This window comes from Chiloscyllium punctatum, chromosome 14 (genome assembly GCF_047496795.1).
Source record: "Chiloscyllium punctatum isolate Juve2018m chromosome 14, sChiPun1.3, whole genome shotgun sequence".
In the NCBI taxonomy this organism is placed as follows: Eukaryota; Metazoa; Chordata; class Chondrichthyes; order Orectolobiformes; family Hemiscylliidae; genus Chiloscyllium; species Chiloscyllium punctatum.
Genome location: NC_092752.1, coordinates 29229262 through 29255049, shown reverse-complemented (window position 1 = coordinate 29255049; position 25788 = coordinate 29229262). Strand labels below are relative to the sequence as shown.

The window sequence follows — 25788 nt, the reverse complement described above, 5'->3', positions numbered from 1 at the left end:
ATTCCATACAGTGTGGTTGGATTGAACATGTACTGCTTTAGGAAATTCACCCAAATGGAATCTAGGGACACTTATTCAGCACTGTCCCTTATTGTCCGGCTTTGATGTTGTCTTCCTGCAGCAGTGGAGAATGCGGTTCCTGCCTTTTTCGTTGACCTTGGAAGCCCATGAGCCTGAACCGAACAAAGATGGGCTTTTTCCTAATTTTTTTAAATGTATGATTTCTGTTATTGATATGGGTGCCAGAGTATGGTGACTTAAACATGTCTCTCTGAGTTTTTTGGAAAAGTACAAGTGACAGTAAATTTCTTTTCTGTTCTATTATACTACAAGAATCCAGTACATATTTGGATAATTAAGTTCCCAATTATATTTACGCTATAGTGTTGCCATTTCTCTAACTTCTTTGCAGAATTGTTTCCCAACATCCTTCCCACTAGTTGGTTATCTTTTGTATACACTGAGCAATGTAATTGCACACTTTTTTTGTTCTTCGTTCTAGCCAAAATGATTCTGTGTTTGCACCCTCTGAGATATCCTCTTTCTCCAACTGCAATGTTTCCCTTAACCAATACTGCCACCCCTATTCTCTACCTTCCTTTCTTAATCCTTTCCAAACACTCTGTCCCAAAATATATTTAACACCCAGTCTTGCTCTTCCTTCAGTCAGTTCCATTATCACCTATGTTCTCATATTTCCCCACTTTCCCTGTAATTCCCAATCTTATTTACGAAACTGTGCATGTAACCCTACTTTAGACTTCATTACTTCCTCCCTTATTCTACTTCGACCTTTTAACTTCCTATTCTGTATGCCAGTGCCATCTGTTTCTCCAAGTATTTTGTCCATCCTGATATTCTTCTGTTATTCTCTCTCGGTTTCCACACTCCTGCTGACTTAGTTCCCAATAGAACTAGCGAAACACCCCACAAAGAACCTAGTCTCAGCTCTGTTCTACTGGATCGGTCTGCCATCTTCTCTAAACCCAGTCCTACTGTCCATGGAATCTAAAGTTCTCCCTCCTGCACCACAGTAACTCCAGCCCCAGAGCTCCAGTTTGCTGGCAGCATGTCCTGAACATGTGTACACCCAGGACACTGGGAGGGTCATGGCTTACCACGTTATTGGGTGTACATTCCACACAACTGAGCTGCCACGTCTGAATTTTATTTCCCTTATGCTAATCTAAATCTGGTTTTTCCTGTTTCTACTGACTTTTATTCTAAAATGGAATTTGAAAAAGATATACCAGTGGAATTCCTAGATATACCCACTCAAGCGAAGTCTCCTTTACCCTGACCTTGTCCTTTCTCAATGCTCAATCATATACTTGTACATATCCTTTCCACTTTGCCCTGATTCAAACTTGATACTGTAATGTTGTGTATGTCATTTTCATTGTATCTCATTTTACTTTGTAAATTTGACTACGTTATTATAGATCACTCAATTCGATAGGATATCTTCGCTTTTTTTATTGTCCGTTGATCCTACAGAACTGACCTTTCCCCTCATTGTCAGATAAAGAAATAAATTTCTGTTATTATATAGTCATGACGCAGTCTAACATTTTTGTCTTCAACCTGAAGCTTTTCGGGTTTAGTTTTGTACCTTTTGTTGTAGTCTGATTACTCTGTGTAATACCCACCCTCTAATACATGCAAAGTTTCATGTTTCTATGAATGATGGAGATTTGTATCATTCATTCTTTCTGGTTTGGGCATGAGATCTGTGGTGCTCTGCATTTTTCTTTTTCTTTCCAAGCTCCTCTGCTTGTGCTCCCCATCATCAAGTTAAATTGAGTGTACAGCACAAAAGCAGGCCATTTGGCCTATTTACTAAGGCCTGATTACTAAACTTAGTGATCTCATACTAAGCCTGAGAACAATCTAGCTCTCAATGCCGGAAAAACCAAGGAACTCATTATTGACTTTTGGTGGGATGTTACTCATGCCCCCCTACTCATTACCAGCACAGAGGTGGAATGAGTGGAGTGTGTCAAGCTCCTGGGAGTGGTCATCCACAACAAGCTTTCTTGGACTCTTCATGTGGACGCACTGGTTACAAAGGCCCAACAACGTCTCTTCTTCCTCAGGCAGGTGAGGAAATTTGATATGGTGGTGAAACCCTTGCCAACGTTTATAGGTGCGCCATCGAGAGCATTCTGTCTGGATGTATCACTATCTGGTTTGGTAACTGTACCATTCAAGATCGGAGACGGTTACAGAGAGTGGTGAACTCGGCCCAGGCAATCACAAAGGCCAACCTCCCATCTATAGAATTCATCTACCAGGCCCGCTGTCAAGGAAAGGCCGCCAGCATTCTCAAAGATCCGTCTCATCCTGGCATTGTTTTCTACAACCTCTACCATTAGGGAGCAGATACAGCATCCTGAACATACACACCAGCCTGTTTTGTAACAGTTTCTGCCCTACTGTTGTTAGAATATTGAATGGACTCTCAAACTCTTAACATTCTCCTGTACTTGTATTTTTGTTTTTGCCGCTGTTTACCTATTATTAAGTTAATTAACTCTGTGATCTGCCCATATTGCTTGCAAGACAAAGCTTTTCACTGTGCCTTGGTACATGTGACATTCAATTCAATTCAATCAGGCCATTTGGCCCTCTTGATCAATGCCAGCATTTAGGGTCCACAATTCTCCCACTTATCTAACCCCACCACTATTCCCTTTATCCTTTCTCTTTCATGTGCTCATCCAATCTTCCCTTAAATGTATCCACATTATTTATTTCAACTACATGTTGAGGTAGTGAATTCACCATTCTTAACAATCTTTTGAACCCAGATCTTCTGCGCTAGAGATAGGGACCATAAGACAATTTGATATAGAAGCAGAATTAGGCCATTCAGTCCCTTAATTCTGCTGTCAGTTATAATTGTGGTGAATAATTGTGGTCTCAACAGAGACCCATGAGGAACTCTATTAGTCACTGCTGCCATCCTGAAAAAGACCCCTTTATCCCTACTCTCTGCCTTTTGTCAGTCAGCCTATCCTCTATTCGTGCAAGTGCCTTATCCCTAACACCGTGGTCTCTTGTTATTTAGCTGCCTCCTGTGGGGCATCTTGTTAAAGGCCTTCTGGAAATCCAAATACATCAAGTCCACCAGCTCTCCTTCGTCTAACCTGCTCATTATCTCGTCAAAGAATTCCTAACAGATTTATGAGGCATGAACTCCCTTTGAGGAAGCCCTGTTTTACAATGCACTTCCAAGTGCACTGCAATCTCATCCTTAATAATGGACTCTAAAATCTTACCAATGACCAAGGTAAGGCTACCTGGCTTATAGTTTCCTGTCTTTTGCCTCCTTCACTTATTAAACAGGGGTGTTATTAGTCATTTTCCAGTACTCCGGTAGCATTCTCCCTGGTTCCAGTGATTGCCCATGGATCACCACTAATACCTCTACAATCTCCTCTGCTTTCTCCTTCAGAACCCCAGGGTGTTGTCCGTCTGGCCTGGGTGATTTAACCACCTTCACACCTTTCAGCTTCCCCAGCACCTACTCGTAGAAGTGTTGGGATGGCCATTACACTTACCTGTGCACCGTGACTTACTTGAAGTTCTGATATGCAGCTGCCATCATCCACTGTGAAGACTGATCCAAAATGCCTGCTCAGTTCCTTTCCCATGACTAATTCTCCAGCCTCATTTTCCCATGGTCCAATATCCCTCTGCCTTTTATAGATTTTTTTAAAAAAAAAACTCCTGCAATCTTCTTTTATATTACTGGCTCGCTTTATCCTCCCATTTCATCATCTTTTCCCCCCCTATTGCTTTTTAAATTATCCTCTGTTGTTCTTTAAAGGCTTTTCATTCCTCTGGCTTCCCACTAGTCTTCACCACATTGCATACTTTTTCTTTGCTCCTATGCTGTTCCTGACTTCCCTTGTCAGCCATGATCGCCTCATCCTTCTCTTAGTAAATTTCTTGTTCTTTGCGATGAACTTCTGCTGTACCTCCCAAATTATTACTCCTAGAAACTCCTGCCATTGCTGTTCCACTGTTTTCCTTGCTGGGCTCCCCTTCCAATCCGTTCTGGCCAGCTGCTTCCTCATGTATTTGAGTAAAAGGAAACTATAATCGGAATTTGACTCCCTAATAAAGTCTGCCTGATTACACATCACTAATTCCAAAATTGCTTGTTCTCTAGTGGGCTCTGCCTCAAGCTGCTCCAAAAAAACTATATCTCTGAGACATTCCACAAATTCCTTTTCTTGAGATCTGCTCCCAGCTTGATTTTTCCCAGTCCACCTGCAGAGTGAAGTCCCCATGATCGTTGTAATAGTGCCTTCTTCATAAGCCTTTTCTTTCTCCTGATTTATTTCCTGCCTGACGTGCTGATAACTGCGAGGAGACCAGTACGCAACTCCCATCAGGGTCTTCTTTACCATTTATAGTTCCTCAACTCTATCCACAAAGATTGCCACCTTGCAACTCTACACAACTTCTTGCAAGCAATTTAATTTAATTTCTTACTAATGAGGCAACCTCTGCCCATCTGCCTGTTCTTTCAATAGGATGGGTATCTTTGGATATTTAATTCCCAGCTCTGATCCACTTGCAGCCTCTGTGATGCCCACAGCATCATATCCACCACTTTCAATCTATATTACAAGGTCATTTACCTGTGTGTACTTAACACCATCATTCCTGCGTTGACTGCCGCTTTCTCACAGTTGTCCCCTCATCTGCTGTGCCTGAGGTTAGATTCCTGATCTTTTCCATTCTGTCAGTCTGTTATGTATTCAGGAAACTTTAATAACCTCTGAGCTCAACCCCAGTTCCATTTTAATATAATTTTCCATGGAACTGAACACCCCCCCCCCCCCCCCCCCCCCACCTTCCATTACTTCATTTAACGCCCTATCCACAGCACTAGTTGTGTGATTCACAAGGTCCCAGCCTGACTTAGATGGAGCCCACCCCATCGGAACAGCTCCCTCCTTCCCCAGTACTGTTGCCAATGTCCCATGAATTTGAACCTGTTTTCCCACATCAATGTTTTGAGCCACACGTTTACCATTTTAATCTTGTTGACCCTCTGCAATTTAGCTCATGGTTCAGGTAGTAATCTGGAGATTATTACCTTTTTTTTTATTCTGCTTTTCTAGTTTAGCCCCTAACTGTTCATATTCCCTCAGGAGAACCTCTTTCCTCTTGCTACCTGCATCATTGGTGCCTCCATGGACAATGACAACTGGATTTTCCCCTCCCACTGCAGGTTTCTCTGCAGGTGAGGTGAACCCAGGCAACACAACCTTCAGGACACTAGATTCTGGACACAAGGAACAGAGTCTATTTTCCTGACTAAACTATCCCCACTTACAACTAAATTTCTGTTTCCTCCTCCCCACCCCCGCCCAATTATTTGGCTCCCTGTACCATGGTGCTATGGTCAGTTTGCTCATCCTCCCTACAGCCCCTGTTCTCACCCACGTGGGAGCAAGAATCTCAAATCGGTTAGACAAGCTCAAGAGCTGAGGCTCCTTCAGCACTACTTCCTCGAAACCTCTACCTGCCTCGCTCACAGTCACACCCTCCTGTCCCTGACTGAATTTGAGGTAGTTAAACTTAAGGGGTGTGACTGCTTCCTGAAACATAGCATCTGGGTAACTCTCCCCCTCCCCTGTTGTGTGGCAGTGTTCAAAGCTTAGACTCCAGCTCATCAACTTTGAACTGGAGTTCCTCAATCAACCAACACTCGCTACCGATGCGGTCACTATGAGCCGTAATGGAATCCACCAGCTCCCAGGTACAGGTCATTCAGGTATAACTTGCCCTTCGTTAACACAAATTGGCTGTAATGTGATTGATTGAATTGTAGACACTGGTTGAATAACAAAACTTTCTATTGAACGGGTAAAGTGAATTTCTACAGTGATCTTGTACAGTGTGATTTTCTATAGTATGAGGTTGCCCACCTGTACAAAATATTACATGGTCCCACATCTCTATTTTATTTATTTGATTTTTAAAAATTTCTTACTGGGTTTTTTTTCAGTTTGTAACCTGTAAATATTTCCCCTATTTACCTTCAATCTAAAATTAACCTATAACAGTCAAATTGGGAGCTATTACCAACCAATGAATCTATGGTTTTCCTGTGATGTTGTTCTTTACTCTGTGCTAGCTGTCCAGTCTTCAATTTGTCCTGTTTTCTTTAAGAAAACACCTAACAAACTATGAGCCAAAAAAGTAAGCAAAAAGCACCTTTTCCCTCTACACAGAATTGCCACACAGCCTCCAAATTCCCGAGTGGTACACTCACTTGGGCTGTGTCTTGTTCTGGATGTGAGCCCTCCTTCCTGACCATGCACAGCTTACCAGTGGGACATTATTCCACAAGAACACTGGGATTCATGAAAGTGAGGATGTCGGTGCAAGATCTCTGCGTGACAGCTGAAGTAAAATCTAGCCTGTAAAGAAAATCACCAATTTAAAATAAAAGCAAACTGCAGTACGTTGCTGGTGAATTTGTTGATCTTTACCTTCTGAGTAAATGCTCTGCAAACAGCAGAATTATTGCTGCATAGGATCTTGCTTCCATTCAAGTCAACATTGCTGAGAGTGGCAAGTAACAGAAAGGTTTAATGGTGAGCATGAAACCTTTGCTGTCTGTGGAGTTATCCACAAAATGGGTGAATCGGATGAGTGTGGCAGCTGAGAATAATAGCATTGGGGCCGAAGTTGGCAAACCAGCTGGAGACTAGTTATGGAAAATTTCATGGTTATATAGAAATAAAAATTTCTGCAAAAAAGAGATGAGCTTAGAAAGTGCATGAGGAATGATGGGAGAGAAATTCAAGAAACTTGCACTCTCCAGGACTTGAGGCAGGGTCAGCCTTGCAGGAAGTTTGTCCCTGTGGTCTAAGGGGAGTGAGAGAAGTGTCGGAGGCAGCTGCTCAGATGGCTTCAATCCTGGTGAGATACTCATGCTTGTTGGAGATGTGACTGGCGAAAACATGGGTTGGAGCTTAGTTTGATCATATTCATGTCGTATATGCTTACAAGCAATTGTTTCAGAGTTCTATGGCCATTCACAAGCTGAGAACAGGCTGTGAAATCAATTTTCTGCGTCGAAGTAATTGGTTTGATTAATACTGTTGATCCGTTTTTATTTAGAATGGAATAACTACATTTTCTGATGGAATTACTGAGCCTGGTGCTGTATCTCTTCTGCTCATTGATCTGAATTCTCATGCTGTTCCTTTTCCCCCATGTATGGAGGAGTTTTGAGAATAAATGCTGCTGTGTTCCAGTGGACTGCTACAATTGGTGTTACACCCAACACTTGGTCTGTTCTGGAACATAGCAGTTTTAAAATTAGAGATTAAGTATGTGAATTAAGTAGAGCATATTGTTAAGTTGGGTTGGTATAAATTCAACAGCATTTATCAGGTGCACTTTAAATTAAATGGCATGACGTTCGTTCAAGTCCCATTCCAGAGTCTAGGTCAGCACTTCAGTGTAGTACTGCGGCAATATTGCACTGCCCAATATACCAGCTTTCAATTGCTAAACCGAGACTTTGCTATCTCAGATGACATGCTATTTCAGTGAAGAGCTGGGAAATGATTCTAGTATTCTTCTCAACATTTATCCCAAATTCAGCATCATTAAAAGCAGATTAAATGCCACTATTTTGTTGTTGTTTGTTTGTGGGAGTTGGCAGTGTGCAAACTGACTGTTTTGATTTGTACATTACAGCAGTGGTGATAGTTCAGAAATGCTTTGACCGTAAGCTCTTTGGGATAACGTGATAGGGGCTATATAAATGCAAGTCTTTCTTTCATTTATAACATATGCACTGCTCACCGGCTCTTTAAATGTTCAGACCATAGCTTTAAACAGAAATGATTTTACTGTTTTTGGCTAGACTGTGTACAGCTGGTTTTAGAATTAACATCATACTCTTTTCGCTAACAGTGATGTTCCAGTATTGAGGTTTGGTTTTATTGTGATAAAAGAATCTTTGTAAGTGAACAAAGTTTGGTAGAAGATTTGTAGCTCGGGTGCTCGTTGTAGTGGTTCTGTTCGCCGAGCTGGGAATTTATCTTGCAAACGTTTCGTCCCCTGTCTAGGTGACATCCTCAGTGCTTGGGAGCCTCTTGTGAAGCGCTTCTGTGCTGTTTCCTCCGGCATTTATAGTGGCCTGTCTCTGCCGCTTCCGGTTGTCAGTTCGAGCTGTCTGCTGTAGTGGCCGGTATATTGGGTCCAGGTCGATGTGTTTGTTGATAGAGTCTGTGGATGAGTGCCATGTAAGTGAACAGCATATGATAAGCTCAGATATAGTGACGAGCTGAGTAGTTTCACAGAGGGTTTCTCTCCGTAGGGCTGAGTGAGATTTCTCACCATGTCTTACCATCCTCGCCTCATTAATCACCCACCCCACCCATATGGCAGCCCTCCTGTCCAATCCTAGCCCCACTCTACAACTTGCCACTGCTGAAATAGTCACCGGCATCCACCAGTTCAGCAGCTACCTTTTCTGGAAGGGGCTGTTGTGGACCAAGACAAGCATCTGGAGCTGCCCTTCACTTATACCCCAGACGTGGCAAGAAAGGGGAAAATTGATTGCCCTGTTTCTCGGCCCGCGTGCAGAGGTCCTGCTGGATGGGGTGGTGCAGAGGTGGGACATCCTCTTTTTCTCCAGGACCAGCTGAGGAGACCACGACATTAGACCATGCCAACCTGGTCTGAAGTTGCAGCAGGGTCTGTGTGCTCTCAGGCCTTCCAGAAGAATGAATGGCATCGGAGGAAGAAGGTCAGTTCACTCCACCAACGTAAGTGTTTCCTTCCAACTCCTCACATTCAGTGCTTGTGTACCCACCTCTGACCAAGGCTCCTGCTCGATCACTCTCACCTTTTGCCTGTAAGTTCTCTTCTCTTACTCTTTTGAGACACTTTGCCATCTGCACAGCCCTGCCAGCCCACTCTCAACTCCCTCAATACCTACCTCTCTCATTTCAAGGAGGAAAACAGCACCCAGTTGGGCAGAAAGAATGAAGAGGAGGAAGGCTGCCCATCCTTCAGCTTCTTGCTCCTTTTCAGGAGAGGACCCTGACTTTGACCATCCCGAGCGGCAGGCGGGCAGACTGTGTCCGAGGGCTGGTATCGGACAGAAGCTATCCTCCACTTACTGTGCTAGGACTCCTGTACAAAGGATATTCCCCTTGATTTGCCTGTGGACTGCTGACAAACATGACAAGTGTCATGGCTGTGTATCTATGCTAAACAACACGTTAGTACAGTAGTACTGTGAGCCCTTTATCCTTGCCTGAGAAGCAAGGCAAGATGGGGACATTGTGAATGTTCAGATTGGCTCAAAATCAGTGAGTGCTGGCAGAGAGATAACACCTCGCTGGAGTAATTCACTGAAAATCAGGCCTCACTACCCCTGGAGTCATCACTAAAGTTTCAAATTTTGAAAAGTACTCAAAATACTCCCATTTATCTGTCTTTTTAGACCCAGGTTGACATAAAGCATGGACTAGATTTTAAAAGTACTTTCTTTATTCATGGGATGAGGGCACCATTGGCTAAGCCAGCATTTATTGTCCATCCCTAATTGCCCAGAGGGCAGTTCAGAGCGAACCACATTGCAGTGGCTCTGGACTCTCATGTAGGTAAGGATAGCAGTTTCCCTTCCCAAAGGAACATTTGGGAATTAGGTGGGGAGTTTTTCCTGACGATCATTTCATGGTCACAATGGACTGAGATTTTCTTTTCTCAAATAATTTTTTTTTTCTTTTGAATATTACAACAAATACAAAACCAATGTTAAAAGACAAACCCACTAATTATATCTATGTAAATAATAAGTAAGCTAAAAAAGGAAAATCTTCAAAAATAATAATAACCATAACACAGCAAAGCGAAACAAAGCAATAGCCCATGATCATTGAGCACCTAAGTTTATACATATTCATATCTTCATAGTTTCTCCTTCTCTGGATACCAAATCCATTATATAGAATTGCCGTGGCTATATAAAGGCTCTCAGTAACATGGCGGATAAATCTGTACCCAGGTAGCCCAAAAAGGGCCGCCATGTCTTATAGAGATTCTCACTTTTATGATGCACCATACTCATAAGAAGGTCCAAGGGGATGTGCTCCATGAGTAACTTATGCCAGCCTGCCAGCCCTGGGGAATTTTCCAACACACACCCTAAAAGAATGCTCTTTCTGGCACAAAAGATGAGGATACTGAAAAGCCTTTTTTGCGTGCATCTAAGGAAAGTAAACTAAGAAAGCCAAGAAGCAGAGATAACAGGTCCATCTCCACCTCCATCCCCAAGGCCCTCTCTACTTCGTCAACCACAGCGCTCCAGTATGCCCACAGTCTGTGGCAGGGCTAAAGACAATGAGTGAGTGTGCCCATACTCACTTTACATTGAGGACACATTGGATGGAGATGCTCCTGCTTTAATTTTAGTGAGGCAGTCTGGGGTCAAGTGGACCCTGTGGAGAATCTTCAGTTGCAAGTCGGTTGTGAATCAAGATCTTTCTTGCATTTTCCCAGATATCCTCCCATTTTTTTCAGAAGACGTCTCTACATCCGGCTCTCTCTCCCATACCTTACAGAGCCATTTGATCTCGTTTGAGGGACCCTCTCCCAATAGATGATGAGTGTTGCTAACAGATAATGCACCCTTAGCAGTCAACGCCCTCTTCTCCATGTCAGACTTATAAGGATCAGTTAGAGATGTGGTCTCTTTTTGTATGAAATTTTTCTAATTTGAAAGAAACAAAAGAGGCCCCTACTGGGCAATTCATATTTCAGAGCCAATTGGTCAAAGGATATCAATATGACCCCCTTTGAATAAATCACCCTGGCAAGACTTGCCCCAAGCTGCTCATAGTTTAAACCCAGAGTCCATCATTCCTGGCTGAAAACCTGCCATGGGTGTCAAAAATAATGTTTTGGCAATATTGCCTTCACTCTGACACATTGCCCTCCATGCCTTGACAGTATTGATGACTGTTGGCTATGGCAATAGTCCTTAACTGTTCTCATTTTGTCTAAGAACATCAGGCTAATAAGGGGGCCTCTTGCCAAAGTGAATGAGGGTCCCCCCCCCCCCGGGCCCAATCATTTACATAAGATAGCAATGAGCTTAACTGATAGTTGTTGATATCTGGGAGGCCCACTCCTCCCTGTCTGTGAGGTAACTGCAGTTTAGTCAGTTTAATTAGGGGCTGCTTGTGATACCAGATAAAAGAACTAACCCAGCCATTCAGTCTTCTAAATATTTTCTTGGTAAACTGCAGAGGAAGTATTTACACAGGATACAACAGGCAGGGCAGAATGTTCATTTTTAATGAGGGCTATCTGACCTAACCAAGAGATCGGAAGTGCCTCCCATCTATGAACATCCTGCCTGTACTGTTGAATAAATAGGCAAAATTGGCTTTAAATGGCTGATCAAAAACAGGAGTAATAAACATCCCTAAGTAGAGAAAGCCCTCCTATGACCATCTAAAGGGGAACCGAGATCCGCCCTCAGGATCAGGCATTCTCAGGAGACCACCCATGGGCATGGCCTCTGACTTCGCAAAATTGATCTTATAACCCGAGAAGCCACCAAAGAAATTGATGCATTGTATCAGGTGTGGCACTGAGACTGTCTGGTTTGATAAGAAGACGAGAACTTCATCCGCATACAGTGTACTCTTAGGTTACTGCATCCCCACTTCTGGAGTGGTTATATTGGGATCCCAACATACTGCCTCCACCAGCGGTTTGATCACCAACATGAAAAGCAACGATGACAAGGGACAGTGCTGTCAACTGCCCCTACAAATATTAAAATTGCTTGACCGTACACCATTGGTGAGGACTGTGGCAAGATCAACCTCCACCCATCTGATGAAAGTCTCTCTCAGGCCAAACCACTTCAAAATATGAAAAAGCTATGGCCACTCAACCCTGTCAAATGCCTTTTCCGCATTTAAGGAGATCACCAATCCTTGTACCGATCGCTGTTGACATACTTGCATCATGTTAAGTAATCTCCTGACATTATCCATCGATCTATGACCTTTTACAAACCCCGTCTGGTCCTCCTTAATGATAGAGGGCAGTACAGTTTCTAGCCTTAATGCCAGAGGTTTAGATAGGATTCTGAAGTCAACATTCAGGAGCGAAACTGGTCTACAGGAAACAATATCCTCCGTGACCCTCCCTTTAAGAATGAGAGAGATATTGGCCACTCTTGAAGATGGTCTATTTCCCTTATCCTTGTGATTTTATTAACCTCTATAAAGTCACCCCCTCAGCCTCTGGTGCTCCAGGAAAAATAGCCCCAGCCTGTTCAGCCTCTCCCTATAGCTCAAAACCCTCCAACCCTGGCAACATCCTTGTAAATCTTTTCTGAACCCTTTCAAGTTTCACAACATCGTTCTGATAGGAAGGAGACCAGAATTGCATACGATATTCCAACAGTGGCCTAACCAATGTCCTGTACAGCTGCAACATGACCTCCCAACTCCTGTACTCAATACTCTGACCAATAAAGGAAAGCATACCAAACGCCGCCTTCACTATCCTATCTACCTGTGACTCCACTTTCAAGGAGCTATGAACCTGCAACCCAAGGTCTCTTTGTTCAGCAACACTCCCTAGGACCTTACCATTAAGTGTATAAGTCCTGTTAAGATTTGCTTTCCCAAAATGCAACAACTTGCACTTATCTGAATTAAACTCCATCTGCCATTCCTCAGCCCATTGGCCCATCTGGTCAAGATCCCATTGCTAACCTTCTGCGCTGTCCACTACACCTCCAATTTTGGTGTCATCTGCAAACTTACTAACTATACCTCTCCTGCTCACATCCAAATCATTTATATAAATGACAAAAAGTAGAGGACCCAGCACTGATCCTTGTGGCACTCCACTGGTCACAATCTTCCATCACCACCCTCTCTCCTCTACCTTTTTTGAGCCAATTCTGTAGCCAAATGGCTAGTTGTACCTGCATTCCATGAGATCTAACCTTGCTAACCAGTCTCCCATGGGGAACCAGTCAAACGCCTTACTGAAGTCCATATAGATCACATCTACTGCTCTGCCCTCATCAATTCTCTTTGTTACTTCTTCAAAAAAACTCTTATCAAGTTTGTGACACATGATTCCCCACGCACAAAGCCATGTTGGCTATCCCTAATCAGTCCTTGCCTTTCCAAATACATGTACATCTTGTCCCTCAGGATTCCCTCCAACAACTTGCCCACCACCGACGTCAGGCTCACCGGTCTATAGTTCCCTAGCTTGTCCTTCCCACTCTTCTTAAATAGTGGCAACACGTTTGCCAACCTCCAGTCTTCCAGCATCTCACCTGTGACTATCAATGATACAAATAGCTCAGCAAGAGGCCCAACAATCACTTCCCTAGCTTCCCACAGAGCTCTAGGATACACCTGATCAGGTCCTGGGGATTTATCCACTTTTATGATTTCCAGTGTCCTCTCTGAGGTCCTGGCTTGGGGAGCAGTCCTTTTCCTCGCATAATATGCTAGGTACTTGCCTGGCTTATCCCCATGCTCAAACAGCCTTTGACTCCCTCTTGGCTGTCCATGTGAGCATGGAATTCAGTGTAGATTGAAGTGCTGTGATCCTCTGCAGTTTAACCAGCAAAGGTCTGTCAAATTATACCTTATCAGCTACTTTCAGACATGTCTCGAGCAAGCATTGCTGCTTACCCATCTGCCGCTTCTTACTAGTTGAATAGAAAGTAACCCAGCCCCTAGCAAAGGCTTCAGGTGTTTCTCAAAGAATGGATGGGTTTCTAGCCGAGCCTGAATTAATGTCTTCAAAAAAATCCTGAACTCAGTAGAAAAGAGTTCAATAAACTTGCTACCCTTGAGGATGAAGGGATTCAGTCGCCAGTGCCTCAAGCCTACCACAGTATCCTTACTCTTAACCATTAAATACACTGGGGCGTATTCAGAAAAGGTGATATTGCAATTGTACATGATGCCACTGAGCCCAAATGTGCTGCGGGGGTCAGAAAAAGGTCAATTCTGGTGTGGCATTGATGTGGATTTGAGAAGAATGTGAAGTCCCTGCTAGTAGGGTGAAGGTGCCTCCAAACATCTACCAATTCCAGTTCAGCACACAAATCCCTTAATTGTTTAGATTGCAAAGAAGATATCGCTGGGCCTTTGGGCAATCTGTCTACCGTAGGGTCTGTGAGACAATTGAAATCCCCTCCTACGATGATATGTTGAGACGTAAGGTTAACCAGTCGAGAAAGTGTGTCTGTCAAGAATTTAAGGTGCTGGGCCAGGGGACAGTAAACATTTAAGATCCTGTATTCTTCATGCTTTAAGGATTACAAATTTCCAGTGAGTGTATTGAATGCATTCCAATAACTTAAATGGGAGATTCTTTCTAACTAAAATGGCCACCCCTCTACTTCTCGTATTTAAAAAATGAAAAATAAACCTGGTCATACCAGTTTTGTTGCAGCTTCAAATGCTCTGCATCATGTAGGTGTGTTTCATGTAATAAGGCAACATCCACCCTTTCCCGTTATAAGACTGGAAAGTACCTTCTTCCACTTAACAGGCGAATGACTCCCCTTAATATTCCAGGTGCACCACTTAAACACATCCTTAGCCGTAACCTTCTATAGCAGCATTTAGACTCCAGAGAAGAAGAACCCGAACGATAGATTGCTAACCTTTAATGCAAAAGAATCCACAAACCCCAAAAACTACACAGATTAAAGTAACTACAGCCAACAAAAGGGGCAGCACGGTGGCTTAGTGGTTAACACTGCTGCCTCACAGCACCAGGGTCCCAGGTTCGATTCCAGCCTCTGGCGACTGTGTGGCGATTGCACATCCTCCCCCGTGTCTGCGTGGGTTTCCTCTGGGTGCTCCAGTTTCTCCCAAGTTAGTACTATAGACAAGTAAACTAAAAAATAAATATGTCACCCAGCCCTTAACATAGAGATTAAAGATAAATACTCTATCCATCCTGAACATCATTTCATACAACTTATTACCAGAAAGGAGACTCCTCCAAGTCCTTTTTAAAGAAGGACAAACCTGAACAGCTCTGTTCTCTACGCCTATTCGGCTGTTCGAGTTAAGTCAACGTGTCCACAAAGGTCTTCACTTTCCCTGGCGAGTTGAACAAATGTATGGATCCATTATGGTTGAAGTGAAGCAATGTTGGATATCTTAAAGAATACTGGATCCCAAGCTGTCTCAATCTCCTCTTGATGCCATTGTAAGACTTCCTTTTCTGGACCACTGCCTCAAAGAAGTCGAGAAAAAACATCACCCTGGAGCCGCCACATACCAACGCCCTCGAGTCTCTTTCCTGGGATCTAGGGGCTTCCATCACCCTCTGCTTGCCTTTATAATAATGGAGCCTTACGAGGACAGGGCATGGGCGCTGATCCGCACCTGGCTTTTGTGCTGCAGTCCAGTGGGCTCTTTTTGAATTGTTATCATTCCCTTCTCAACCTCCAAACTTAGGAATTTCGGGAACAACTTTTCGAAGAACTCCCTCGGCCGCACACCTTTCGTCCCCTCCGGTATGCCAACAGTGCGCAGGTTCTTTCTTCTCCTGTTTTCAAGATAGTCTACCAGATCCAACAGACCATGGACCTGTGTTTCCAGGGCTTCAATACAGCTCTTAGCGGAGTCAGTCTCTGCCTGTACCCCTGCAGCTTCCCTGGTGCTCGAGCTCATTGCTCTTTTTTTTTCCCAGGTTTTGCAGCATCATGGATAGAGGAGTCAACTTCTCTTTGTTTTTTTTTTGTTGTTCCTGGATCTGCTTCCCCGGGACCTCGCAAGATTTGGCAAACTCCTCAACCAGGGTCTGATGAGTTAACGAGCCCAATGCTTTGGTGGGCTGGGGCCCCTGGGCGAGCTTCCTCCTTTCTTTAGTATTCTCCAGCTGCAAGGACAAAGGTTTGGTTTTGTTGGTTTTCTACCTCCTTTTAACTGTGTGGATTTTACTCACAGTAATGTGTATGGGACGAGTTCTAGTTCTGTTGTGTCGGTGTTGCAACACGGAGCCCAGCAAACGTGACCTTAACAGGACACTGCCATCTTGGATTCTCCCAGATTTTTTAAAAATTGAATTCGTATTTCACCATTTGCCTGAGTGGAATTCAAACCTGGGTCCCCAGAACATTACCTGGGTCTCTGGATTAACAGTCCAGTGATAAATCACAAGGCTGTTGCCTCCCTTTCCTTTTTGTACTTAACAAAAATTACTCTTTGTAAATAAATATATTTTAGCTACAGATTAGTAATTATGAACTTTGGGCATATAACTCTATTAATTAAAACTCCATCTTCCTTTTAAATTCCCCCTTAAATTATATGTTCACACACACATATAGACGTATGGAGAGGCACACAGGCAGAGAAAACAAAGGGTGTTATGGGTGAAGGGAATGATTAGGGAAACAGTTCAAGATTCTTGTTCATAGTATTTGCTGAGGTGATGCTTGTGTTGACCAGAATGCCGCCTGCCAATCTTCCTTCTCCTGACGCTTTCACTGGTTCACAATAATGAAAGTCTCTGATTTCATTATGAAGAGTCACAGCTTACAGTAATTGTTGAAGGAAAAATAAACTGGCTTTCATTTTATACTTTGTTTTTTTTTTAACTGCAGAGAATGAAGATAGCTTGAGTCTGTCAAGATCTGATTGCTTCTAACTATCTTGTTCAGCTACCTGGGAACAAGTCAGTGTTGTGGCACTTCTGTCATCAGTAACTGGTCATTAATCTCCAGATCAATCAGCTATTTGTTGCCAGCTGTATTGCCACTTGTACAAACTCCAACTTATCTGCAAATGACACTTCAACTACTGAATCATAGCATCCCTACAATGCAGAAGAGACCATTCCACCCATTGAGTCTACACTGACACTCCAAATAGCACCCCTTCCAGACAGGCCTTCTCCCACCCTATTTTATCCCTATGACTGCATTTGCCACAGCTAACCCGCATCCCAGGTCATAATGGACAATGTTGTTTGGTGAGAGTGTGGTGCTGGAAAAGCACAGCAGGTCAGGCAGCATCTGAGGAGCAGGAGAATCAACATTTTGGGTAAAAGCCCTTCATCCTGATGGGGAGAATGTACACAGACAGTCGCCCAAGGCAATAATTGAACCTGGTTCCCTGGCTGTATGAAGCAGCAGCGCTAACCACTGAGCCAACATGTCTCTGTTTGAACCGTGCTGTTTGAATAAGCAGCTGGGTAAATAGCATTTGCAGCGAGTATCTGGTTTCTTTCAAAAAGCTGTAATCCTTCAACAATTCTTTTATTTTTAAAACAATCCTTTTTGCCTCGGAGGGGTGCTCTTTGGAGTATCAGTGTACAGTCGATGAGCTAAATTGCCCATAGTGTTAGGTACATTCGTCAGAGGGAAATGGGTCTGTGGGTGGGTTACTCTTCGGAGGGTCGGTGTGGGCCAAAGGGCCTGTTTCTACACTGTCTGGAATCTAGTCTAATCGTTGCTATTTTTATTCACAATCAAAAATACAGAAAAATAGAAAGACAGTCTTCAGAGAGCAGGCGAGCAGCCATAGATGCAGCCTGGTCGAGTCCATAAGCTGGGTGTGTTACTAGGTGCAAAATATTCTTGCTGCACCATTGCATCCTGAGGAACAGCATTGAAGGGCAGAAGCACAGAGTAAGTGGATGGGAGATGTGCCATAAGTGTTCTTTTGAAGCTGGCATGAGGCAGGTGCCAATGTCTATGGGTGGGTGTGCATGTAACCAGTGCCGATGGAGTGTGCCCTGAAACATTAGTGCCTGAAGTCCAACGTGGAAGTGTTTTGGAACAAATGCAAGATAAAGTTGCCAGGTACCCACTCTAACCTTCAGGTCGAGAATTTGTGTTGAGAATATTTCTGTATTCAATAAGGAATTTTATGAACTACTTTCTCAGAGTAACTGAACAACTGGAAATGCATAAAGCCACTGTGAAAACATCCAAGGTGAAAAGTAAAATACTACAGATCATGCAAGGCCGAAATTAAAATGCTGGAACTCAGCAGGTCTGGCAATGTCCGTGGAGAGAGAAACAATTAATCTTTCACCAGAACCTTGTCAGTTCTTACTTATTGGTCATTATGGTGTCTGTCAATTGTGTCTATGAAATCACTGGAGATTTTACAATCTCCACAATGACCATAATAACTTTCTGACTTTCAAGGAAGAGAGGTACAGACTGTTCTACAATCCTTTGTGCTTTTTGTCTCGGTTGAAGTCTCCAAGTTAATCAGGAAATATACTGTTTTCATGGATTTTTTTTTGTCCAATGAACACCTCTATAAATGTCAATTTTCACAGGTCTGTTTCTAGATATAAGAGGCCCACTGACAATTATGTCTGTTTTGATAAACAATTGTGAACAGAATGCTTCAGTAGTTGATCATTGACACGAGCTGAGATGGACGAGCAGGCTGCTGAATAATTGAGGGTATAATTTGATTACAGTGTCTGCAGATTGAGACTTGGTTATGATCTCATGCAGAACTTGCACAGTAGCCAGGATTCACGAGTTGAATATTGTGTCACACTCTCAGTGGCAGGGCAGATCCTTTCGATGAATGACAACAGGTTGTTTACTCTGTAAAGCACTTCTGTCACTGTACAGTTCTAATCGCCAATTCTGTCTCCTCTGTCAGTGATCTCCATATATCACAGTCCAAAGAAGCAACAGGGCCTGTAAGGGGACAGAACACACCTGTTGATGTGTTGTGTGAAACCAGAATGACACCATTTGTAGATCTGAAAGTTTCATCTTGTAAGGGATTGACTGCAATTGAACCCTTGGTATTTCAAGCTTCAAGTATATCGGAAACCTGACCTCGAAGTCTGCTGCTCTGTCATTTAATAATGATTTTCGTGTAGACAAAGGCTGTACTGAAATAGCAGGGAAATTGGTTGGCCAGTACTTTGAAGAAAATGAAGGCCAAATTGCCAAGATGTTCATGGGGCAAGTGCTTTGCGATAACCTTTGGACTCCCACTACATTTGAAGGATGATGGATTTGCCACTGTTGCTGATTTTGTTTTCTGGCTGTTTGCAGAAACTGCTGTTTTTGCAGATGTAAATGTTTGGGACTTTTTATTTTATGATATGCCAAACAAACCAGACTATGAACAAACTTCACAGGAGCACCTGCCAGATTAGGAGATATGTGTCTGTGCAGTGCAGTGTCCGTCATACAATTTGAGCCCAATTAATTCCGTGGCATTATGCTGTTAATATTAAACTTTTTCAAGTAAATTTCAGCAGTTACAATGTAGTGTCCAAGGTTCTCTCTCTCATTGGTGGATCTTTACTGGTATACTCTCTCTCCCACCTGTTTGAATACAACTCAAAAACTTTCAAAGGTTAGTTTCAGATGTAATATTTTCTTCAGAAGATCATGTATAGGAAATCATAGTTTCAGTATGAAATGTCCCCATCTCTTTGGTGTGAACAATTATTTCCTTTGAAAGTTTCAAGCTCAAAGCACTTTTTGAGTAGATTTGAAGTAATTGCGACATATTAATTGAACTTTTAGATATTTTTAATCAACCTGTTCAGCAATGTTATTGCTCACCTGTGGATCAGATGGGACTTGAACCCAAATCTCTTAGCTCCGAGGTAGGGACACTACTACTGTAAAACAAGAGACTTTTAACTTGCTTTAGTGTGTATTGGTCAAAATAAATAGAGCAACTCCTGGCTAATTGAGCAGGGTTCGGTAACCTTGGTGAAGTTCTGCATGTGTACCGGTAACACTCTGTGCTGAAGTTAGAGATAACACTGGCAATTGGAATGTGGAGATCTGGATATCAGAGTAATGGCTGCTATTAGGTTCAACTTTATTGTAAAATTATTGGTTTTGCCCATTATCCTATGTCTACTTATGAATTGATCACCTCAGGAAAAATATGGAGAGAACATATTCCTCACCTCTAGAATCAATCTGCAGTCAGCTTTATCCAGATTAAATCTATCACTAAACATCACTAAGCAATTATATTTCTCTTTAAAGCTGTTCAGGTTAACACACTCCTCCTCCAGGTGACTGAGGGTGTCAGTATGGGTCATGGCACAGACTGCAGTGGCAACAGCTGTTCTCTCTCTCTCTCTCTCTCTCTCTCTCTCTCTCTCTCTCTCTCTCTCTCTCTCTCTCTCTCTCTCTCTCACATACTCTTACACACACACTCTCTCACTCTCACCGGCCCCCTCACTCTCTCGAAGGTCCTCTCTCTTGTCTCTCACCCTCTGTCTCTTCCAGCTTTCTTTTTGCTGCATGCACAGTAGCATTTATTGAAACTTGTGTTTTTGACAATGTAGAGTATGATACTAAGCAGCTTCTAGAGAAATTCCTACCTTATTTAGAATTCTAGTCAATATAGATCCACTGACAGATTTCAGTACTGAACTGACATGCCCATTTTTAATTGTCAATTGTATTCTGAATTCTGGGTCAGAGCAGTGGCATTTTTGTCTTCTCATTCTTGGGACAGATACCTCTGCAATATCTACTTGATTAATGATGTAAACTCCTCTTCCTACCCTCTTGTAATTGTTGGATTGACTTTCAGACTCTGAACTTACATTAGCCTCAGCATTAGGCCATCTCCACTCTCTCCCTGACATTGATAATAAGACCCAAAGAGAAATCATGTTAGCAGAGCTTGTAGTTAATAGAAATTGTTATTTTCAGTATAACTAAAAGAAAGCCTTTCACTATCAAGATGTGTTAAATGTTGCAGATTGTTATTGAGACCTTATGTACTTTATCATGGTAACAAGCCAAGATTGGCTAGAGATTCGTCCTCGTACATTCAATTATGTTTCTCATAATTTTTTCTATGATGAAACAAATCTTCATCTGTCTACAAATCCAACCCTTTAAATCCTACTGTCCATTGTCTTTAGTGATTGAAGGTGTCATTGTCAGCATTATCAAGTAGCACTTACCACTCAATGACCTGCTTATTGATGTTCAGTTGATGTTTTGCCAGGGGCTTTTGGCCCCAGATCTTATTAGTGCATTGGTTCAAATAAGGGTTAAATTCCAGAAGTGAAGTAAGAATGACTGCCCTTGATTTCAGGGGAGCATCAGATTGTAAGTGGCACTGAGAAGCTCAAATAGAACTGAAGTGAGTGGGGATCAGAGGAAAAATATTCAAAGGTTGGAGTCATATCTGGCATCAAACAAGGGAGTTGTGTTGCTGGAGACCAGTTATCTTGCTACATCTCAGTTCTATTTGCTTATTGAATTTGGTTTTTTACAACATACATTTGTCACTGTTTTTGCATTTACATGATAGACTAATAATGCACTATCTCACAGTTAAATTCTAATCTTATGGAAGTTTTCTACCAAATATTATAATAACATTGTCCTCCCGTACACCAGTATTCGTTATTTGCATTTGGTTTTGTCTCATTCAGTTTGTAGAGTAGCACCTGCTTAATCCTGATCCTTGAGGTATTGCTCTGTCTCATGTTTTAGTCCTAAGTCTTTTACATTTCCTTTATCCAATTTCGAAGTTCTTTTGATTTGGTTTGCTCACCTTTTGTCCTAATTCTGTAACACCCTTGTGATTGAGCATGTCTTGCTCTATCCTGGATTATATATTTATCTGATCCTCTGCCATATTCTGTCGTTCCTGTAGATCTGCCACACCTTGGGTGTTTGTTACATTCCTTCTCTGCTGATGTATCTCATGTTTTATCTTGGTTTTGATCATGTAAAATTAGATCATTCTATATTTATTTCTAGTTTTACATATTTAGGCTGTTGGCTATGATGCTTTACCTGGATCCTGAGAGGTATTTTTTATTTAACATCATAGTCAGAAGCTTGATTAAAATAACTTTCTGGAAGTCTGTTCGATCTTCTGTTTTTGAGATCGTGCTGACAAATGTGTAGTGTGGTTTTAGCCAGAACTTTGCCAATTTGTTCTGGATCACGGTTATTTGGTAATTATAACAGGGATTTTTAATAATCCATGGCAGCACTTACTTTTTCATACTTTTGTCCAATCTCCTCCAGGTGTCTGCTTTCTAGCAAATTTCATGAATAGGAACGAAATTTCATCTTTTTTTCAGCCATGTGTGATCTATGTTGTGGGACTTCATAAATTTATTTTAAATTTGCATTTGTGATGTGTGGGTTTTCTGTATGTCTGAAGTTAGTAAGTATTTTAGAAGGATTTCTGTAGCCATGGTGATTTTCTTTTCGTTTTAGTGCAGTTTGATGAGGGCTACGTTTGACAGTTTCTGGGTTAGTGGTGCTGGAAGAGCACAACAGTTCAGGCAGCATCCAAATAGCTTTGAAATCGACGTTTCGGGCAAAAGCCCTTCATCAGGAAGGGCTTTTGCCCGAAACGTCGATTTCGAAGCTATTTGGATGCTGCCTGAACTGCTGTGCTCTTCCAGCACCACTAATCCAGAATCTGGTTTCCAGCATCTGCAGTCATTGTTTTTACCTACGTTTGACAGTGCTAATGGATTTACAACAGGATGGTTTTTTTGAGCAAGGTATAAATGGTGCTTTGAGGTCTGTTAGACATTTCTAGACTTGTTTTTTTTAAATTTAGGGTAACATATTGTTTAGATGGAGAGACCTTGTTTTCCTTTTACTTTATTTTTGAGCAGTTTTGTAAAGTCCTTTGATAAAAAAGGTTATGTAGATCAGTGCTTCAGGAAAAGCTAGAATATAATAAGGCTAGATTACCTTTTGGAGTAAGGAGCTAGTGATCGTTCCAAACCAGACATATTGGGTTAAAACCCAGAAGAGGTTATTTGAAGTATAATTTTTTAAACTAAGGTTTTTGATACTCCAGCAAGAGGCTATCAGTCTTTTCAATCTAAAAGTTAAAGTCACAATTACCTTAACTTATTGAGGTGTTAGGAAAGATTTTTATCTGCAGTAAGTGCTGTACAAGGATACTTTTGGTTTCTGTAGAAGAGGTTGCATTTGTTTTGGAACGTGTGAAAGTCTATTTTGGGAATGCTGGGATTATTCTTTAACTGTGTGTGTTTAAAAAAAATCTTTGTATTTATATTATAGCTTGGTTTATTCTATTTTATCTTCATTTGGTTAATAAGCTTCTGTTTTGTTGTTAAAACAAAATCTGCAACATTGCGTGCTTATGTTTCAGTGACAAACCATCTCTTTAAAAGCAAAACAAAATATGATATAGCAAGCCAAGCTTCAGTCTGGGTTCTGACTTGTCCAGCAGCAACATCAAATGGAATCATAACACCTGATTTAAGATGAGCTAATCCAGGTTGGAAATCCAAATACAGAGCTGATGTGGTAATGCTTCACATTTTCTTTTATTATTGTGAGCCTCAATTTTAAAATCCTGCTTTGTGACCTTTGTTTCCATTTCTAACCCCTTCCAGCGCATAGCCACAAAAATCTCTGCATTTCTCTGACTCTCGCAAGTTGCTCATCACCAATTTTCAGGCATGCTTTCAACTACCTTGGCCCAAAGCTCTATTCCATTCATTTTAGTTTATTCCAGATCTTTTTATTTCTCATGAGGAGAGCTAGGAAGGGGCACGAAAAAGGCTTGGCAGGAAGGATTAGGGAGAATCCAAAGGCATTTTACACGTATGTGAGGAATACGAGAATGATCAAAGAAAGAGTAGGACCGATCAGGGATAGCATAGGGAACTTGTGTATAGAGTCTGAGGAGGTAGGAGGTAGAGGTAGGGGAAGCCCTAAATGAGTTTTTTGCTTCTGTCTTTACTAAAGAAAAGTAGTGCTTCAAGTTTGTAGTGAATGAAACCATTTGAGGAGCAGGTAAGCATGCTGGAACAGATAGAGATTGAGGAAGCTGATGCGCTGAAAATTTTGACAAACATTAAGATTGACAAGTTGCCAGGGCCAGACCAGATTTGTCCACGGCTGCTTTGGAAGCGAGAAATGTGATTGCTTTGCCGCTTGCGAAGATCTTTGCATCCTCGCTCTCTACCGGAGTCGAACCTGAGGACTGGAGGGAGGCAAATGTACTTCCTCTCTTCAAGAAAGGAAAAGGGAAATCCCCAGCAATTGCAGACCAGTCAGTCTCACGTCTGTCGTCTGCAAGGTGTTACAAAGGATTCTGAGGGATAGGATTTATGACCATCTCAAAGAGCATGGCTTGATTAAGTGCAGTCAGCACGGCTTTATGAGGGGCACGTCATGCCTCACAAATCTTATTGAGTTCTTTGAGGATGTTACTAGACACGATGAGGGTCGAGCAGTGGATGTGGTGTATATGGACTTCAGCCAGGCATTTGATAAGGTTCCCCATGGTAGGCCCATTCAGAAGGTCAGGAGAAATGGGATACAGGGACATTTAGCTGTCTGGATACAGAATTGGCTGGTCGACAGAAGACAGCGAGTGGTAGTGGAAGGAAAATATTCTGCCTGGAAGTCAGTGGTGAGTGGTGTTCCACACGGCTCTGTTCTTGGGCCTCTACTCTTTTTTTGTAATTTTTATTAATGACTTGGATGAGGGGATTGAAGGATGGGTTAGCAAGTTTGCAGATGACACATAGGTTGGGAGGTGTTGTTGACAATATAGGACTGTTGTAGACTGCAGCGTGACATTGACAGGATACAGTGATGGGCTGAGAGGTGCCAGATGGAGTTCAACCTGGATAAATGCGAAGTGATGCATTTTGGAAGGTTGAACTTGAAAGTTGAGTACAGGATTAAAGACAGGATTCTTGGCAGTGTGATCTTGGTGTGCAGGTACATAGATCCCTTAAAATTGCCACCCAAGTGGTCAGGGTTGTTAAGAAAGCATATGGTGTTTTGGCTTTCATTTACAGGGGGATTGAGTTTAAGAGCTGTGAGATCTTGTTGCAGCTCTATAAAACTTTGGTTAGACCGCACTTGGATATTGTGTCCAGTTCTGGTCGCCGTATTATAGGAAAGATGTGGAAACTTTGGAGAGGGTTCAGAGGAGGTTTACCAGGATGCTGCCTGGACTGGAGGGCTTATTTTACAAAGAGAGGTTGACTGAGCTCGGACTTTTTTCATTGGAAAAAAGAAGGAAGAAGGGGAACCTAATTGAGGTGTACAAGATAATGAGAGGCATAGATAGAGTTGATAGCCAGAGACTTTTTCCCAGGGCAGAAATTGTTAACACGTGGGTCATAGTTTTAAGCTGTTTGGCGGAAAGTATAGAGGGGATGTCAGAGGTGGGTTCTTTACGCAGAGAGTTGTGGGAGCATGGAATGCATTGTCAGCAGCAGTTGTGGAAGCGAGGTCATTGGGGATATTTAAGAGACTGCTGGACATGCGTGTGGTCACAGAAATTTGAGGGTTCGTACATTAGGTTTACCTTACATGAGGATCAATGGTCAGCACAACATCGTGGGCTGAAGGGCCTGTTCTGTGCTGTACTGTTCTATGTTCTATAATCGCATATTCTTGACTCTGTCATATTTTAGTGCCAATCTTGCAGAATTGTTTTTCTCAAGTGGATTTAATCCTAATCCAACCAAACTGATTGTCCTATTTTATCCTCTGCCACTGAACTGCTTTGTTCTATGTTTAGTCTTCACCTTGCAGCTTGGCGTCAATCTCCGATTTTTGCTGCACTTGTCTTGCATCTTCAAATTGACCAAATCTTGTAGTTTTGTGCTTCGGCATAATGAGGACGTCTTGTTCAAATATTTAGAATTTGCAGTAAAATGCAATATTATAAACTGTCATGTACCTTTAATAAAGATAACTTTATATTTTAAGACTTCTCCATAACTATT

The 25788-nt window shown here is 42.2% G+C and overlaps 1 protein-coding gene across 1 annotated transcript in view; it reads left to right on the top strand.

The window, feature by feature from the left end:
- Positions 1-25788, top strand: part of maml3 (mastermind-like transcriptional coactivator 3) — a 532838-nt gene that overhangs the window by 13506 nt on the left and 493544 nt on the right. The gene's annotated exons all lie outside the window — the stretch shown is intronic.